Source organism: Eschrichtius robustus, chromosome 19 (assembly GCF_028021215.1).
Source record: "Eschrichtius robustus isolate mEscRob2 chromosome 19, mEscRob2.pri, whole genome shotgun sequence".
NCBI lineage: Eukaryota > Metazoa > Chordata > Mammalia > Artiodactyla > Eschrichtiidae > Eschrichtius > Eschrichtius robustus.
Window position 1 is genome coordinate 18894662 of NC_090842.1, and position 15489 is coordinate 18910150.

Consider the following 15489-nt stretch of genomic DNA (forward strand, 5'->3'; position numbering starts at 1 on the left):
AGAGGGCTTGGGACTCAAATTTCAGATTCTTCTGAAACAGTTTGGGTGATTTGCAAAATAAGTGTATATACAGGACAGCGGCTGGTCGAGGGGCCCTGGGGAGTAACAGTTGCCTTGCCTGCGATGTGAGGGTGGTAAGAGGGCTCTGGGCCGGGCAGCAGAACTGGCTTGAAAAGGTGTAAAGCCAACGAGCTCCGCGCAGGGTTGCGCGGGTGCGGGCTGAACTTCCTGGGCCGAAATCCAAGAGGCCGAGCCAAAAGCCAGGGATTCGGCTGCAAACTCGGGGGCGTGACTTGGGACTGGCAGGAGGGACTAAAGAGCAAGGACTTTGCCTGAGGCCAGGGGGCGCGGCCAGAGAGCTGCCTGGGGCCAGGTTTCAGGAGGCGGGGCCGAGAGAGTCGAGGCCAGGTAGTGCCTGAGGCCCAGGGGCCTCGCGACCAGAAATCGGGGCGGATCCAACACCTGAGGCCGGGGCGGGGCTAGAAGGGTGGGGCGGGGCCAGAAAGTGAGCCGGGCCTAAGAACCCCTACTAGGGAGTGTCTGGGCCCGCCGATCCTCCGAATGGGTCAACGAGGAATGCGAGGAGCAGGTGGCTTCGTGTCCAAAGGTCTCCGCTCACACGAGCGCCCTCCCAAACGCCCCGCTCCGAAGACCCCATTGGGTTCACGAAGCGTCCCCGCTGAGCCTTTCCTCTGCCGGTCTGTCTACTCCTTATCTGCGGCCAAACGGCTTCCTCCCCGTGCCCCACCCCCGTCCCAGTAGCCACTGTCCCTCTTTCCGGGTCTGGGTTCAGCTCTCCCCCACCCTCAAGTGTCTTTGTGAGGCTGAGATTACACAACGCTCCTGCGGAGAACTCCGATTGTTCTAGGTTCGCCTATCAGATCAAACCCCTACCCCGCGGCCAGGGCTCCGAATTCGCCTCTCCCCGCCACTCGCCTGCACATCGCCGGCTTGGCCAGGGTCCAGACGTCCACGTGGAAGCCTCATGCCTCCCACCCACGGTGTCCTCTGCACCTGTCAACCCTCCTATCCCCCGGGCCTGTCTAGGTCTGTCCCACAAACCTCAGCTCCCACACCCTCTGGCTGAACTTCGTGGGGACAGCGGGGCCCACACCCTCTCCTTGGCGACGTGGAGGGTGTGGCGGTGCCTCCGGCGCGGGTGCGGCCCCTCGGTCTTTGTACCTGGCTCACTTGTACTGCGCTGTTCGGTGACTGTGGAGGTCCGGACACCTCTGTGAACCGCTCATCTACTTTCAGGTCCTTGAGTTCACGCAGGGAGTGCTCCCTCTTCAGCCAGAAGGACAAGAAGGTCCCCGCGGCCCCCTCCTCAGGTGAGAGGAGCTTCTGGAAGGGGGAGGGGGACGGGAGGGGGCGCTCCAGGCCTCCCCTCATAGGCTACTTATTAATGTTTTATATAAAGAGGTGCTGTGTGAGATTGTTTGAGAAAAGGTTCTGCTGCTTGGATAAAAAGTTTGAAAACACAGCTCTGGGGTAAGCAATCTGGAGCAAGCAGTTTGGTCCCATTCTGAACCCACCCTCATGTGGTTCAATGCCTGCAGAGGGGGTATGTCTGACACACCCGAATCTATGGAGAAAATTCGAACTCCTTCAATAAGTAGGAAAAGGATTGAGGCAGCACTTCACAATAATGAAGGAATACAATTTAAATATCCTGGAAATTGTAATCAGATATCATTACCCATTAAAGTATTTAAAAAAAATTTTTAAATGCTAAAACCCAGTGCATCTCACAGTAAGGATGCTGTGAAACAGGCACTCTCAAACAACCTTGGCGAAAAGCAGTTTGGCAATATGTATCAGAAGCTTTAAAGTTTACCTCGTAATTCTAGTCTCGAATCCATCCCAGAGAAATAATTCAAACTACTACAATAAAAGTGGAAACCAGAAACACATTTTCTGACCCCCTGACAGTTGGGAACTTCAGTCCAGGAGCCAGGACAGCAAGACCATTATAAGAACCTGCTTCCTCCCAAATACTGGCAAATTAGATGTTTTCGCGGTTTCTGGGGAGGTCATCAAGCTGGGAGTAGGGAGATTTGGGGGTCCAAGGTGAAGGTGACTGGATGGAAAAACAAAAGAGGAGCTGGATGAGGCCGGCAGTCCACAGGGAGGGAGGAAAATTATTAGGGTCTTCACTAAGGGCTCAGTGGGGGTGGGTGACAAATGTAAGCTTCAGAGACTGGAAAGACAGGGTGAGGATCTTGCTTGGTGGGAACTGAGGGGGAAGAACAAGCAAGACAAGGGGGATAGTGTGGGGAACTTGTCCTGGAGGTAGCGGGGCTTGGTGCTGGACAGTGCTCATTTGCATATTTTGCATATCATGTGTATTAAACTTTGGTGAGAAATGCAGAGAGGAAAGGGAAACTGGGGTCTGGTGACCAGGCTACACTTCTCGGGGACTGTCATTTACTTTTCTGAGTCTCAGTTTTCTCATCTGTAAATGGAGCCAACAATATCTGCTTGGGGTGGTTGTACAGTGTAGCTGCACCATCAGTGTCAAGAGCACATTCTATGAGATGTGTTCTGTGCAACAACTGCTCAGATGTCCCAAGAAGTGGACCTGTTAGTTCTGCTTTTCTGAGGCTCATTTCTAGTCTCCCTCATGTCTCTGCCATGGACTGGCTCGTAGTCCCACCTCACAGGGAGAGAGTGTGGAAGGGAGGGAGGGAATGAGTTTGAGGTCCTGAGCGGGCCACAGGTGGCCCCAGATGAGCTGGATTGCTGAAGCCGCCCTGGCTGGACTCCAGGTCTGCAGGGGGCAGGGCTGTTGCTTGTCAATCAGTCATCAGGGGCTCCTATTATCTGCCTACTCTGTGCCCAACATACAGGTGATGGGATAAAATACTGAGTGCCTGCAAGGGGAAAAAAGAACTTGAGTTCCCCAGGAGTGGAGGTCCAAGTGGGTGGATGAGCTCCAAAGCTGCTGGTGTCACCATGTGGGCAGGGTCCCTGGTCCTGCAGACACCCTATAGGGCCACACACATAAGGCCCTCCCTCCCTTTGTTTTGAGGTATGGAATTTGCCAACATTGCTCAAGCCTTCTCTCTCTCAATTCTGTGTCTAGTGTGGTAGATCTGAAAGTATGGGAGGCTGGTTACCTTTCTGGTGTGCAGACTGCAAACATGCAATAAATGCATGGAAACTACCAATGTCAAGAGAGAAATGGCTCAGTTGAGGCGGGCCAAAGGTCTCTAGTTATCCCTGGGGCCACAGAGGAGGGGACTGGCTGGGGTTTGGTGAAGAGACCATCACTGTGACTTGCAAACCCTGAGCGCCTCTGCTGAGGCCTCATCCCTTCGCACAGATGATGGCTGCAAGGAAACCGCCTCAGCAAAGGCATGGAGGGCTAGAAGGGCTTCGGGGGAAATTGCGCAGGTCAGGGTCCCCAGGACTTCAGAAGTAGGCGGGGACGCAGAGCAATCAGGCTGCTGGGCCTCACCCCCCCTTTCCTGTCCTTCCCTGCCAGGTGCATCTTCCTGGGGTCAGCAAGGGCCACTGAAGAGTTTAGCAGGGGAGCAATGTGGTCCAATGTGTAGTTTAGAAAGATGCCACCAGCTGCCATGTGGATCAGAGGAGGGAGGCCAGCTGCAGGGGGACCAGGTGATGGCTGTCACAGCGTCTAGGTGGGAGAGGGTGAGGCCTGAACTGGGCGTAGCCGTGGGAATGGATGCAAGGGGTTAGGGAGGCAGAACCGTGGGCTGGTGAGAGGAGGCGGGTATGGAGGAGGTCCAGGGGCCTAGGACCACTCAGGAGACAGAGCTGGTGTTGGGTAAGTAGGGGAAGACAAATGATAAACTTTTAGGGGAAGATAGAGAGCTGTCAATTAAATTCATGGGGTCAGAGGTCAGGAGAGACACCTGGGCTGGCTATCACCTGGGAACACGTGACCCATGAGAGATCAACCAAGAGAAGAAAGAGGAGGCAGGGGAAGGTCCAGCTCCTAAGGGGTGGGCCAGGGAGGAGGGGACAACAAAGGGCTCGGAGAAAGAGCAGTCCCAGGGGCAGGAAAGGGAACAAGAAGGATGGTGGCCCAGGACCAGGGGGAAGAGGGCTGAGGGAGAGATGAGGATCAAGCCGCTTAGGCCTCCTGTTGGACCTGTTTCTTAAAGCAAATCTGGTTGAAACTGCATAGACTGTTTTCACATTGGTGCTGACCTCTGTTCTGAAAATGTTCTTTCCAAATCTCTACCAGAAAGCCCGGTGAGATACCCTGTGCACCTTCTGTCTAGCAGTGGGGGGTGGTGCAGGTAGCATCAAGCTGGGTGGCTGCCCAGACCCGCAGCCAGCCAGAGGGTCACAGCCAGGGGGTCACTCAGTCCTTCCAGAGTGCAGCCAGCACACGCCAGGCTCTCACTGCTCTGAGGTCTGCGTGGTATGGGTGGGATGCTAACTGGACATTCTAAGCACTTAAGTTAAACAGAACCAACTAGGGGTGAACTGTAAGTGCATGCATCGGAGCCTCTTCTCAAGCCCATTTTCCACAGCTGCTCCTCCCCCGGTGTCTCCTCCTGGCCTGTAATCTGGGATCTGGCGGTCACTGTGGCCATCAAGGGCACAGGCTGGCAGGCAGGACTCCTGAGTGACACTGCCTTCCTCGTGCCTACTCTCAGCTCTCTCTGCCACCCCATCTTACCTCCCTCCCTTGCTCACTGCTTGCTTCACCCACCACCCACCACTTTCCTGTCTCCATACCCTCTAGGAGTACCCCCCCCCACTCTAATATACACCCCTAGAAAGCAAGGCTCTGCCCCCAGAAATTCTTGGGCCCTTGCTGTGAAATACCCCAAGCAGCATCTGACTCATAGGGAATGGATGCCAAGCACCCCCAGCCTCCCAGCTTGACAGCTGCTGCCCTGCCCCTGCCTCTGCCTCTGCCCCTCACCAGCCCTGGCAGGCACCAGTCAGCCAGCACGACCTGGCAGCGTCTGACCGCGCCTGGCCTCTGGGCTCTGACACCCCAAGCTGTTGGCTTCATCTCGAAGCTCCCTCCTCCCATCCCCTGCAGGCCCTGCTTGGCCCCTGGGACCAACCGCATATACCTGCTGTGAAGTACTCTGGCCCAGCAGTGACACACATCACTTTCACTCACAGCTTGTGGGTCAGAGCTAGTCACACGATACCACCCAACTGCAAGGGGACCAGGAGGTGCAATCTTGCCTCATGCCTAGAAAGTAGGCCCGCACTGCTCTAGGGGCCAGAGGAAGTGAGGTAAGAGACCTGTCCTAGGCTTGCAGGCAGATGTGGGCAAAAAGGGAAGAAAAGTCTAACCCGGATCTTCACAAAGGCAAAGCATGCTTATCTTTTTTTTTTTTTTTTTTTGCAGGGAGAGGAAGCTTTCTCTTTATTATGTTGTTTCATTTTTTATAATGGAAATATGTAATTTAAATTCCATTTTAGAATAAACTTACAGCTTTTCCTTTTAATCTGGAAATGCACACTAACATGTATGATAAGTTAAATTCTAAAACAAGCATGCTTATCTTTTTAAGTTAGTCACTCCTGAATGGAGACGCGTCACAGTCTACACCAGCAACCTGGGGACATGTGGTCTCCATCCAAGCGTTCTTGTCTCCCTTTTCAGAAGTGTAGGATTCAACAGCTAAGAGTAGGTATAGACAAGGCACCACTACCAGAGAGGCAGGGGTTAACTGGAACCTAGAGCCTCAGAAGACCCTTGGAAGCAGGTTTGGTGGCAGCAATTAGAGGGAACTTGGGGGGCTATAGATCCCCATGATGTCTTCCCCACTGGTCTTTGCTGTGGACAAATGACTAATTCACATTCTTATGCAAATGTAGCTCTAAGTCCCACTCCCCAGGGTAGCAGACGGCAGCCCCCAATCCCCTCCCAGTTATACCTTCTGGAGCAGGCCCAGGACAGCCCTGCAGGCAGGTCGGAGGCCTCCCCAAGCAAGCAGTCCATGGTTCGGCCTGAGCTGGGCCATCCTCTCTCAGGAGGTCTTCTGGCTGGTTCTCTCAGAGCCAAGGGCTCCTGTGGTACCGTGTGCAGAGGCAGGACCTGAGGATAGCAGTGGCCTGGTGTCCAAGATCTCTGAAAGGGCCCAGGACAAGGACCTCAGCCCTCAGTGGTGAGTGAGATCCAGTCTCGGTTCAGAAATGCAGCCCTCGGGCCCAGCTGCCCAGAGCTACAGGGAAGGTTGGTGAGATGCTGATGCCTGATTTTATTTACTCATTCACACTGATTTGCTTTTTAATCTTTGCATAAATTCTCTTCTAGGACTCAGTTTGTTAAATGTTCTTTGCATAGAAAACTTGAGGCTGAATGTGAAATGATTCCTTTCAGAAGAATTTTAGCAAGTGTATTCCGTTTTAGGGAGGTTTGTTGTCTTCATCTGTGTTCTCTGGTGCCTTGAAATGCCTACACACTGCTCTGCCAGCCAATCCATTCCAGGAGGAAAGGCTGTACTTGAAACGCAGCTGAACACTGAGTCTGCATAAATCCTGCCATTTGTGTGGACTTGTATTTAAAGTTCTACTCCCACAGAAAGTATGTTGTCATTTCTTCTTAAGTGAAGTAGGTTCCAAGCCTTGTTCGGCTCAAGGACCATTAACATCAGCTCTCATGTCAGGGAAGCAGGGACTTTGCTGGGACAAAAGCCTCAACAGCGGAGCCTGAGAGAAGCGAGATTCTTCCTAGTGTCCGTACCTGAGGAAGGACTCTCCTGAGCGGCGCTGGCCAGCAGGGAACTTGTTGGGGGCTGGCACTCAGCGGGTCACACAGCACACAACACAGGGCGTACCTGAGGCAGGTGACGTGACCTGCTAGGGAGTTCCAGGATGCCCGGCTTCTGGCCACTTGCAAGGCGAGGCTCAGGCACAAACCTCAGCACTTGGGCAGGCCCAGAGCTCTTGAAGTAGGAGGCCCAGGCCCGTCTAGATGCTCAGCTGTTGGCACGTGACCTCTCCAGTAGTCAACAGCTGCCTGCTCCAGTCCCGCCCTGGAGCTGCCCTGTCAATGCCAAGTGGAGCAGACCCTGTGAACAGGGCGATCTCAGACCTGATATTCATCATGCAGGAAGCCCTCACCCCCCAGCACCTCCCCACCGTGGGTTCAGCCGCTGTGAAGGCAAAGGGCTGGCAGGCGCCCTATGGGCTTCAGCCCTCAGCAGACTCTAGGCAGACAGATCTGGCTGCAGGCAGGTTCCTGAAACTAATACAAGGGTACATAGGAATGAGAGAAGATGCCGCTCAGGATGGCTCAGGTGTGGATTTAGGTATCAGCCACCATCCAGCCTTCTCCTTAACAGTCCCCATTTCAGTCACCAACAGATGATTCTGGAATGGCAGACCATAGAGGGGAGGGTGGCCAGATCTTCGAACTCAGCCCCACCCCATTATGGAGCCCACACTCCCAGGCAACTGGCCCACATCCCTGCTACACAAGGTCCTGAACCCAAAGGTCCTGCAACTCTAAACACTAGGTTGGTTGGGGCACCCCAGCACATATAACTTCAACCTGGCTTAAGATTTGCTTTCCGGTCACGCAGGAATTGGCTTTATCTGGGCTTTCTGAGTTCTGACGTGGAAATGCCGAGGCTGACTGATTGAAGGAGTGTCACAGAGCTGCTTGCAGCCTGTTCCTATTCTCAGAAACCACATGACACATTAATAGCTCCCATGGAAAATTTCGTTCTGAAAATTTTATGGCCCCACTGCCTGCATCTGGCTTCTGCAGAGGCCTGTGACTTGGGCTCGCACAAGCAGCCCACAACAGACAGTCCTGTCCGGAGATGGAGGCCCGGCATCCCCTGCACCATCCTTGCCCCTCATTTGGGATAGCAGGGCACGCTTTCTGTCAAGCAACCAAGCACACGAGGAGGAAACTTCAAAGGCTCCAGCTGTATCTTGAGGGCCTTTGCAACAGAGAAATTAACAGCAGTAGTAGTAGTAATAAACTAATATTACAGTTGTCCTTCAGTATCCACAGGGGATTGGTTCCAGGACCTCCCACAGATACCAAAATCCAGAGATGCTCAAGTCCCTCAGAGTCAGCCCTCCGTATCTGCGGGATCTGCATCCATGGATACGGAGGAGTGAGGAACCGCGGATTCAGAGGGCTGACTGTATGAGAGATGTGTCAGGCACCATGCTAAGTGCTGCCCATCCATCATCTCTAACTACCCTGAGATACTGTTACTATGTGTGCTTAACAGATGAGGAAACTATAGCTCAGAGAGTCAGTTAAGCACCTTGTCCAATATCAGAAGCAGGACCTGAACCTGCACTTCTGACACCAGAGTTTGTGCTTATCATGTCTGCACTGCTGTCTCCTGACGGATGCTCATGGGGCACAAACCACAGGCACCAGGTCTCACCAGGCCTTCGAGCACTCAGGAGGGAGACCCCCTTTGCCCAGTAGGCAAGCCAGGGGGTACCAAAGGAGGTTTGCACCGGAAGGGAACTGATAAGAATTAAGTCTTGGAAAAATCAAGTAGCAGGTATATATTAGTCAGGATCCTTTTGGGGGCAAATGACAGAAACCCAGATCAAAGTGTCTAGAGCAAAGACAAAGGTATTTTGCCAACTCGTTAGTTAGAAACTCTGGGGCTTGCGTTGGCCTCAGGCACAGGGAACTTGGAGCTCAAAGATGTCACCAGGACTTGGCCTCTCTCCTTCCAGCCCTAAGGTCTGTTTTCCTCTGAATTGGATTCACTCTCCAGGAAGGCTCCAGAAGCTTTAGGCTCTTAGTACTTCCATCTCAGAGAAAATGCAGGCCTCTTTCCTGAGGGGTCCAGGAAGAGCTAGGGTCGTGTGACCATTCAGTGGGGTCAAGAGGCTGCTGGGGTGCCGACTGGCCTGGTGTGGCTCACGGCCCTCCCCTTGCATTGGTGTGGGGCAGCAAAGTAGGTCTGCCCCATCCATAGCGCTGGAACAGGCTAGGATTCGGGCCTGTGCTGGTGCTTGAGACTCCACTGGGAGCTCCCAGGCTGGTGGGGGGCCTGATGTGCAAACCAGCAGGTACCCGATTAGAGGGACAGCTGGGGATATGCAAGGGAGGGAGAGGTGGGAGGGGTAGGGAGGCTGCGGAGGGCTTCAAGGAAGGGGAGGCAGGTGCTTTGGACATGGAAGGGTGAATAGACATTTACCTGGTACAGCTGTGTTGGTGGGAGTCGTTGCTACAGCACATGTGTTCACACCAGATCCTGGACCCCGGTTCGGCTTCTGGGATGTGGCTTTCAGGGATTAGCCTGGATTTGTCTGACCTGCGTCGCACGGGAAAGCATCCTCTTCCGTCGTTCTTTCTGTCCTCCCAGCTACGAGTTGACTCCAAGTTTCAGCAGCTCAGAGCCCATGTTGCCATGCCAACCCCTCCCCAGCAGGCATCCAGGCAGAAATGGGCCGGCCCTGATCTCAGTGCTGCCGGCGATGCGAGCACATTCTGGTCATTGGATTGGAACAATCCTCTCCGCCTTTCCTGCGGAAACCTGGGGCTTGGCCCAGCTCCTGCTAGACGTGAGCCTTTGGAAACAAAGACGATGAGAGGAAGTCCCTCTGCTCCAGAACTCCCAGCCCTGCTGCCGGGATGAGAGTGCTCAGCAGGCATGAGGACCAGATGGAAGTGGTGTGAGGGAGGGCCAGGGCCCATCCTAGCCCAACATGGGGTAACACCTGACCCAGATTCCCAGAAGTTCCCAAAGTAAGGCTTAGAGATCCCAAAAGATGGTGTGGGCTTCCTCAGAGGAGCCAGGGCTTGCCTTCGCCAGTAGAACTGGTCTGGCTTACTCACTTTCATGCTGCAGGAGAAATTTAAATTCAAAGTCAGCACCCCTAGGACCCTTTGGGCCTCTGTGCAGCTCATCTTGGGGACCAGCACACATGCCAGGTCCACTTCCCAGGGAGATGGACGTGGGATGGCGTCTCAGCGCCAGTGTTATTTGGCATCCAGTAAGCAGAGATCCTGTCCACTGCAGCTCGCCCACGAGGGCTGTTGGGGACCCATCTCTCTACCCCGCCATCTTCACTCAAACAGGACCAGGCCTGGCCAGGCCCTATTCCTGAGGATGCCCCCCACCCCAGGGGACGGCAGATTAGCCAGCCCTGGAGCTCTGAGGACAGTGACTTTGATCAGTCCGAGTCCCCACTTCTCATGCTGTGGTGGCTGCAGGTCACAGGTTAGCAACCGGGGGTCTCCGTGTTGACGGGTCACCACAGATCATCAGTAACCTGCAGAAGCAAGTGCGGTGTGAGCTGCTTGCTCTCAATGGCCCAGGCATTGCCTGTCTGGGAGTGGCTGGGCCTGTGACCTCCCAGGTGCTGTCCAGGACCTGACCAGCCGCCTCTTCCTCTCCCATCTGCAAACTGTGGAGCTCTCTGCTCCTCTGTCCATCCTGGCTCCACAGCCCGGTCTCCTTGTCGCAATCAGACCCAGTCCAGTCCTCGCCGCAGGGGGAGGAACAAGTTAGTGAAGGCCAGTGGCTCCGACCTAAAGAGTGTGGAGGCATCTCTGAGGATCTGAGGGCTCTGCAGGTCAGTCCGGGGCCTAGAAATACAGTGGGCAGGCTCGAGCTGCCCCCAGAACAGCACACAGAACCAGCTGGTCCTGTCTGCAAACTCCACTGAGTTTACAGGTCGGGGAGAACAAACAGGGGCCAGCCTCAGGGGAGGGGGTGGTCAGGGAGGTCCTGCAAGGAGCGGGGGAGGTAGGGAAGGAAACAGGGCCAGCCATGTTAGCGGCCTGGCCCCCTTTAATCCTCGTGATAGTCCTGGGAGGAAGGTATTGTTACTCCCGTGATGAGACAGAGGCTCAGTGAGCCTGACTCCAGTGCCAGGATTTCATTCAGGTCAGCCTGACCTTTGAGCCCACGCTGAGCATTGAGCAATGCAGCCGGGGGTGAGGGAGTGAGTCTGTGGTCTCTGCTTCTAGAACAGAGCGTTTTGAGTCCTGGGAGCCCTCTCTTGGGCACTGTGTAGACCCCCACTCCTGAGCCCAGGACCTGAGGGTGTCTGGGACTCCAGGCCAGTTCTGAAAACCATGGTATTGGGGCAGAGGTCATCCCAAGCAACCCTAGAAGCCACACACCAGGATTCACAATAGGGATAAGCCCAAGGGTGATGGTCTGCTTTAAAATAGGAACCTGAAAGAGCAATCCTGCCTGCAGGGTTGACTGGTAACAGCTCAGCACACAGGGCCTTTGAGGGACCTGTCAGCCCCACCAGAAATGCCCATGGTGGACTTTGCTTGGCAAAGGTGCCAGCCCCAGGACACGGAAGCAGAGAACTGCGGCGGGGAGGAGAGGCAGGTGTTCCTGCCTAGGAAACAGAACCCGGGCCGGGCCAGGCGAGAGAAAGGGCCGCGACTTGGGGCGCAGGCTGGGCGCCTGTGCACCACATCCTGCCCTGCCAGCCCTCCGAGGACTCTCGGGTTCTCTGAGAAGCTGCCAGCCTCCAATGTTTAACTTTGCTCTCCTCTTTCGTGGAGAGAATGTAGATCAGACTAATTAATGTGTTGTTGTTTGTTTACCCTCCTTTCATTTCACTGAGACAAAATAATTAACCACAGAGCTTTAGAAACCAGCTCCATTGGTGGCAACCCCTTTTGTGTCAATTGCATCAGCAGCTTCTGTGCGTGGATGCAGGGACTGCACATGGCAGCAGGGCAGGTGGGCAGCACCTGAGGCTCCTTATGTCCAGGGCACCGTGGAAGGAGAGGCAGGTGGAGGGGTTCTGAACAGGGGACCTTGGAGAGTCGTGAAGGGCCAGGATGGCAGGCAGGAAGGACCGAGGTGCTCGGATCTACCACACCTTGGAGAACCGCTGTGGTGGCCACCGCTGCCCATCGGCCCTCTGGGCTGCCAGCCCCCTCAAATCCATCGATGCCTGAATGGGGACAAAAAACATTCCTATGACCAGCCCAGGGGAGGCAGAAAAGTCACACCTACCACTGCAGGCAGGGCTGGGGAGGGAACTTGCCGAAAAGGGTTTCTGGGGCCACAGCAGAAGTGAGGAGGACCCAGGGGAGCTGAAGAAGGACACTCACCACCACCCAATAGCCCTGTCCCAGCAGATCCCAACCCTGATCAGCCAGCTGGGGATGAGCCACACAGAACCGAAGGTTTAAGAATTTATCTCAGGAAGCCTTTTATGAAGCGAGGCTGCATTTACCTCTGACCCATGACGGAGCTATGGCCACCCCACGGAACACAGGCCAGTTCTGCTTGGAGGGCAGCAAGGCGTGAATAGAACAGACCCTCTCCTCTCCTCCCAAATCCTTCCTCCAGAGCTGTCATCACAGCCAGGGCCCGGCCACGCCTGACTCCTAACACAGTGTGACAGTGCTCCTTGTGGGGCAGACAGCCCCACCCGCTCCACCTTCCCAGCCTCTCAGCCTGGACACAGCAGGGCCCATCCCTTCCTCAGGCACGCCCTGAGCTCAGCCAGATAGTCCTGACGGAGTTCCGTTTGTGGGATCCAGATGTTAAGCCACTCCAGTTCCTGCCAGGATGACAGCACAGCGTGGAGAGGGTTTGGGGGTCACAGGCAGCCCTGGGTGGGTCAACGAAGACCCCTCCTGCCCCCCATCCCACCCCGCAGGAGGCGGCATATCAGCTGGGCCCTGAAGAGTAAGGAGGAGCTGATAAGAGACAAGGCAGGAAACGAGTCTCAGGCAGAGAGCCCGGCAGGGGCAGGGGCCTGGAGGTTAGACAGCAGTGGGCATCAGAGGTGGTGGAGGAGCCCAGGTGGAGGCTGGGCGGGGAAAGAGGCCAGTGAGGGCAGGAGCACAGAGGACCCTAGACAGAGATTGGGAGACTGGACTTTGTCCCCCGAGACGATGAGACCACCAAAGGGAGAAAGAGTCTAATCAGATTGTTTCGGAAGCTCCTCCGGACCGCGGTGCAGACTGTGGGTCTGGGGCCTGTGGCCTGCTACTGAGCACAGGGGAACGGTGCCGGGTGGGGCAGGTGCTCGGGGGAAGATGGTGTTGGCTGGGCTGGGCTGATGACCTCAGGCTACAGAGAAGAGGAAAGAGGGGAGGGGGATGTGGGAGGGGGTCTGTTCTGTGACACTGGGGCAACATCCAGGGCTCCCCAGGTGTCTGGCCTGGACCCCAACCCCGAGCACCTTGGTACCAACCACGGGTGCTCCTGGCAGCTGGGGAAGCTCCAGACACCCCACCCTGCAGGGACAGGACTGCAGGCTCTTCCTGGGGGCCCAGATGGTTCAGGCGGCTGTGTGCTCTCTTGCAGCTCTCGCTGCAACCAGCCTGAAGCCAGCGGGCTCCTGTAGGTGTACGCTCGGTGTGCCGTGGGAGAGGGGAAGGCAAACCCATCAGGCTACGTGGGAGTGCGAGGGGGCTGTCACCCCAACTCCAGGTTAAACTCAAATGAAACTGCTGGGATTTAAAGAAAGAACAAGTGAGTATGTCAGACGGCAGGTGTGGCCTCCTTGGGTAGCCACCAGCCCCTCCAAGCCTGAGCTGCGAGCCCTGAGCCACAGAGGTGACACAGCCCTGCTGTGGGGTTAGAGGAGATCATGGCACAGAGGGTCAGCACACTTGCAGCAAGTCCTCCAATTTCAGCCACTGTCATTATGAAATTGGTCTTGGGGCCCCAGCCCACCAGCCCGGCCTGAGTTCACAGGGCCCTTGAAAGAGCCAATCACAGGACCAAGGCCATCAGGGTTAGGACATACCCGACCCGGGGTCTGGCCCTCGGAGGCCAGGATTCGGGCTGGGTGTGGGGGAGGTGGTGAAGGCCACTGGCTGAGTCTGAGGCTCCAGGACAGCACGTGGCGGGGAGGATACTGGGGCCGGCTCTCCGGCCTCACCACCAGTGAGCCTCGTTGCTCACACCTGAGTGAGGGGCTCCTGGTCAGATGGCTGTGGTCTGAGTAGACACACCTGCTTCGAAACGTAACCTTCCAGTGTTTGCTTCAAAGTGATTTCCTCTGAAGAAAGTAAAATCTTTGTGAAACACATTCTCCAGAACCAGACACAGCCACCAGCTTAAGTTCATCTTCCGACATTAAGCTCTGTTCCAGGTTGAGCACCACACCCCGACATCAGATGGTGGCCGCAGGAGTGCGACTGGGTGACTGAAACTCCCCCTCCTTACACCGTGAGGCAGATCGACCAACGTTTACTCACTCATTTCCTGAGATCCCGCTGCTGGTGCAGCCCGGGGAACCCCGGCGCCCTCAGTGCAGCTCCTCCTTCCAAGAAGCCCCCAGTTCTGCAGGGAGGTAGCCTCACCCCATGAGCGTTTATGATCTAGAATTGCAGAGATCAGGCCATGCCCAAGGGGGACGGGAGCCCCCAGAGAAGGTACCTAAGCCACCTGGCAAGGGGGACAAAAGGGCCTGTCTGAGGAGGTGATTTCTAAGCTGAGTCTTAGAAGAAGAAGGGTGAGCTGGACGAGGGGCAGAGAAAATAGCAAGGCGTGGACAGGAAACCACATCCAGAGACTGGGAGGTGAACACAAAGCGGGCTGGGGCTGCAGACATGGGTGGGCCTGGCTGGGGAGATGCAACGCCCAATAAGTGCTGAGCAAGGCCTCAGTGGGGCTGAGGCGTCTGTGATGTGATCAGATTAGACAGAGTCTCTCCAGCCATCGTGTGGAGGACGGCCTGATGGGGAAGAGGCCGGGAAAGTGGGTGACATGTGATGCAGTCCTGGACCAGCACAGGGGCTCCACGGGGGCTTGGGTGGGCAGGAGGGACTGATGGGATGAGGGGACTGAGGGAAGGCAGAGTCCAGATGACACCCAGGTCCTGGCTGAGGTGACCAGGAAGGCAGGAGGAAGAGAGGGTGTGGGACCAGGACAGATGGCCCTGTGGACGCAGACCCCCAAGGGGCCATGGCAGAAGCAGGGCTGGGCCCGTGAGACATCAACTCGTAAAAACTCTGCGTTATGTTTATACCAGCTGCACCACAGAATGATCACCCCTTGGTCCCTGGAGGCTGGGTAAATAGTCCAGACCCTTGTCTTTACTGATTCTACGTTCAGTACAATGAATGCACCTGCGACCTCTCCTGGGCGGGGCCCTGGGCCTGCTCTGAGACCCCCAGCAGCTCCCGCACGGGCTGGGGTGGGGACCCGGGGTGGACTCATTCTGGCAGCTGTGAGCCTCAGCTGGGCCCTGGGGCTGTGTGGCGGGGGGCTTAGGGGAGAAGCTTGGGCCAGACCCTCAAAGCTCCAGGGAGCTTCTTCAAAGGTCACAGGGACCATCAGGGTCCCCTGTAACTGGGTAACTCTGATCATTCTAGAACTTGGGAAGGCCCACACAGTGCCCGGGTCCTCGTCAGGCGGATATTTCTGCTGGGGCTCAGCAGGAGCGGGACGGCAGAGACGGTCTGATGCTGCAGGCTGGGGCACAGTGAGAGCCTCTCCCCTCCGGGGCCCCGCCAGCCACACTGTCCTCTGCCCCAGGACCCTCTGGCCCCTTTTCGGCACTCAGTGACAGGCGGCTGTGTCTGCGGCTCCTCTGACTCAGGCTCACCCCTCGCCTGTTCTG